Here is a 4722-nt window from a genome sequence, read left to right on the forward strand (position 1 = left end):
AGGTATGTTAAAAATGAGAAGCAAGCAGGATATTTCAATCTAGAAGAAAACGGAGACGCCATGCCATAATAGGAAGTGAGGTTTTAGGGCAAATGTAGCCTTTAATCATCTACCATGTAGGTGACTACCTACATAAAGACCACCCCTACACCACAAGGTAGAAAATAAATAGAAGCCTAGATATGTATTTCCAGTTTCCCCCTCCATTCTTAGATAATGAAGACAATAAAAACATAATTTTAATTGAGAACTTGATAGGTCTGAGTAAAAGCTTGCAAGCTTTTAAAAAGTCCTGAAATGCTTGGCCTTCCAGTATTCCTATGATAAAGCCCATTAATGGCTACGTCCTTAGTACATCCCCTAGGAACCTTTAGCTTCTGCTTAACATTTTTTAATAGACTTAATTTTCATAGTGGTTTTACATTCACAGCAAAATTAAGTGGGAAGTGCAGAGAGTTCTCATAGACTCCCTGCCCCCCGCCAACACCCACAGCCTCCCTTACTATCAACATCCTGCACCAGGGTGGTACATTTGTTACAAATGATGAACCTACATTGACACATCATTATCATCCAAAGTTCACAGTTTACATTAGAGTTCACTCTTGGTGTTGTACATTCTATGGGTTCTGACAAGTGTATAATGATATGTATTCACTTTTGTAGTTTCATACAGAATAGTTTCACTGCCCTAAAAATCCTATTCATCCTTCCTTCCCACCTAGCCCCAGGCAACCAGTGATCTTTTAACTTTCTCCATAGTTTTGCTTTTTCCAGAATGTCATACAGTTGGAATGTAGCCTTCTCAAATTAGCTTTTCACTTAGTAATATGCATTTAAGTTTCCTCCAGTCTCTTCATGGCTTAATAGCTCATTTCTTCCTAGCATTAAGTAATGTTCCATTCTCTGGATATATCACAGTTTATTTATCCATTCACCTACTAAAGAACATCCTGGTTACTTCCAAATTTTGGCAATTACGAATAAAGCTGCTATAAACATCCTCGTGCAGATATTTGTGTGGACATAAATTTCAACTAATTTGGGTAAATTCCAAGGAGCATGATGGCTAGATTGTATGGTAAGAACGTGTCATTTTATAAAGAACGATAAAATTGTCTTCCAAAGTACTGTACCATATTTCATTCCCATCAGCAACAGGAGTTCTTGTTGCTCCACATCCTCACCAGCATTTAGTGTTGTCAGTGTTTTGGATTTTGGTCATTCTAATAGATGTGTTAGTGGTATTCCATTGTTATTTTAATTTGTAGTTCCCTAATTACATATAATGTTGACTATGTTTTCATATGCTTATTTATCATCTGTATATCTCCTTTGGAGAGGTGTCTGTTCAGATCTTTTGCCCATTTTATTAATCAGGTTGTTCGTTTTCTTATTGTTCAGTTTTAAGAGTTCTTTGTATATTTCAACAGTCCCTTTTCAGATATGTATTTTGCAAACATTTTCTCCCAGTCTCTGGTTTGTCTTCTTAATCTCTTGACAATGTTTTTTTGCAGAGCAGAAGTTGTTAATTTTAATATCAATTATCTTTTTTCATGGATCTTGCCTTTAGTGTGAGTAAAAAGTCATTGCAAAACTGAAGGTCACCTAGGTTTTCTCCTAAGTTATCTTGTAGAAGTTTTATAGTTTTGCATTTTACATTTATGTCTCTAATCCAGTTTGAGGTAATTTTTGTGAGGGGTGAAAGGTTTGTCTAGATTCATTTTTTTTCTTCTGTAGATGTCTAGTTGTTTCAGCACCATTTGTTGAAAAGACTGTATTTTCTCCATCATATTGCCTTTGCTCCTTCGTCAAAGATCAGTTCATTGTATTTGTGTGGGTCTAATTATGGGTTCTCTATTCTGTTCCACTAATCTATCTGTCTGTTTTTTCAACAATACATCACTGTCTTGATTAATGTAGCTTTATAGTAAATCTTAAAGTCAGATGGCGTCAGTCCTCTGACTTTATTCTTCTCAATGAATACAGTGTTGGCTATTCTGAGTCTTATGCCACTTTGTATAAACTTTAAAATCAGCTTGTTGATACCCACAAAATAACTTTCTGGGGTTTGCTTTACTTTTAAAGCCTTCAATTATGAAACTTGAGCCTGAGAAAAGGAATGGGGAATAGAGATATATCCAAGTAATTCTACTCAGCATGCCTAATTTTATTTAATTCAGATAACCAAAAATTTCCACCATTGTTTTTCCTGTATAAAACAAGAAACACGCCTTACTAGAAAATGATGATACCTACCAGAATTATTAAAATTAACAACAGCAAAAAAAAACTTTTCAAAATTAAGTGTTGGTTAGGATGTGGAACAACTAGAATTCTTATATGCTGCTGATGGAAGTGTACATTGGTCTAACCACTTTGGAAAACTGCTTCTCTGTCTTAAATAAAGCTGAGTATATGCTTATCTTATGACTCAGAAATTCCATACCCAATAAATGCATACATATATTCACTAGATGCATGTACAAGAAATTTCACAGCAGCATTATATGAGACCAGAAAATAAATGTTTATCATCAGGAGAATGGATACATAAACTAAGGTATATTTAGATAATTCAATGCTTCATGGCTATGAAAATAAAAAGTACTATAGACAGCAGCATAGTTGAATCTCACAAACATAATGTTGAATGAAAGCTGTCAGACATAAAATACTACTTACCCTTTGACTGCAGTTGTATAAAGTTCAAAAACACAAACCTAATCTATGATACTAAATCGTAATTAGGTTTGGAGAAAAGGGGGATAATGAGTGGGAAGGGGGATGAGGGAGACTTTCTGAGCTTGAGTAATGTTCTATTTCTTGGATTGGGTGATGGTTACACAGGTCTTTTTATTCTATGAAAATTCATGGAGCTGTATGCTTGTGATTTGTGTACTTTTTGGAATGCATGTTGTTATATTTCGGTACAAAAATTTTATTAAAAAACATAAGCAGTTCAGTTGGAGCTACTGAAATCTATAAAAGTATCAGAATATCTGACAGGAAGTCCACATTTTTTCAAACTCTCACTTACTGGGTATCATAAGCCACACATTGTGTTAATCTCATTTATTTAGGATTGCTATTTTATAGATGAGATGGGATTGGAAATTTGGTGTGTCTGATTTCAAAGCCCGTGTTCATAGCCACTATCTGGTACCACCTTCTATTGTCATTAGATATTCTCTTCCTTACTTATTTGTGCTACATATCTGTGGTTCTGTATGTTTTCTTTTCCTATTTTATTTTATGACACTAAGGGACAGAGAAATACTAAGTATATCCTTAATTGTGTTTCATGATACTAAAATAAAGTCGAAAAACATTTGTTTGCTCTAATCAAAGCCAAGTAACTATTGTATGTATTGTTTTTCTTGTGCATTGTGGTCACAAAGCTTAGGTATCTGTACGTGGTATATCATTATATCTTTTGAGTAATTCTTCACTTGTTTCAAAACACTTTTAATATTTTGCTCAGCATTTGACCACAGCTAAATACTGAGCAGACAAATTCACTGAACTATCTTTGTTGGACTTTTATGGGTTTTTGTTTTTGTTTTTTTGTTTTTTGTTTTGCCCTCTCAAGATATACTAATTCCAAATTTTTCAGGGTATGCAAGCAGTTTAATTTTATTCCAGTGTGTATTGACTTGTACGCAGATATACTAAATTGTATCTGTCACCGTTCATCTGTTGCCCAATGATAACATTTGCTTAGTTCCCAGAAGTGTTTTATAATTCCCCCCTCATCTTGAGTAGCTCTAAAATCCATCCTTCTTCTGGTTCTTAATAAATTGATAAAACTGCAACCTCACTGGCCACATATAGGCCAATAGCACCTCTCTATTAACCTTTATACACACTGAAATTTGGTCATTCATTCTTACCATTAGCTTTCTACCTCTTAAGCATTTTGTAATCCATAGGTAAAGTAGCACACGTTCACCCTTTAGTTGTCAAATTTAATATATAAGCACCCCCTAGAGGTTAGCCATTCAGTTTATCTATTGAATATCATAGGCAATAATTTTCTGACTTTTTTCCATTAAAAATAGTTTGTCTAGTATTCCAGTTTGCTCATGTATTTGTTATTCTTTAACTGACTAAATGTATCTGACATAGTCATTATTGAAGACATGTCTTCATAAGACACTTTACGGTATAAATGTTCAACTCATTTTTTCACGTTGCAATAGTTTAGAAAACCACATCAGGCTTTTCTGCCCACTTCCCCCTCCCCCTGAGCGCCAGTCCTGCATCGTGCTGGCCCCGAGCTCCAGGCTCCTGCTATGCCAGCGCCACCATTGTTTCCCTCCAGTCGCCATCATGCTTATCTACCTAGACCTCATCAGCTAAAATGAGATGTTCTCCAACATTTACAAGATCCGAGAGATTGTTTACAGGCTGTGCCTGGGGGTGGAGGGGAAGATGGTCAGTAAGACAGAGAGTAACATTGATGATTCGCTCATTGGTGGAAATGCCTTCTCTGAAGGCACAGAGGGCGAAGGTACTGAAAGCACAGTAATCACTGTTGTCGATATTGTCATGAACCATAATTTGCTGGAAATCAGCTTCGCAAAAGAAGCCTACAAGAAGTAGATTAAAGGTTAAATGATATCGATCAAAGGGAAACTTGAAGAACAGAGACCGAAAAGAGTAAAACCATCTATGCCAGGGGCTACAGAAGGAATCAAGCGCATCCTTGCTAAGTTCAAA

The 4722-nt window shown here is 35.5% G+C and overlaps 1 pseudogene; it reads left to right on the forward strand.

Moving 5' to 3' along the window:
* The first annotated feature begins 4332 nt into the window (after window positions 1-4332).
* Window positions 4333-4722, forward strand: part of LOC102898327 — a 530-nt pseudogene continuing 140 nt past the window's right edge.

The sequence above is a fragment of the Pteropus alecto genome, unplaced genomic scaffold (assembly GCF_000325575.1).
Source record: "Pteropus alecto unplaced genomic scaffold, ASM32557v1 scaffold182, whole genome shotgun sequence".
Lineage (NCBI taxonomy): Eukaryota > Metazoa > Chordata > Mammalia > Chiroptera > Pteropodidae > Pteropus > Pteropus alecto.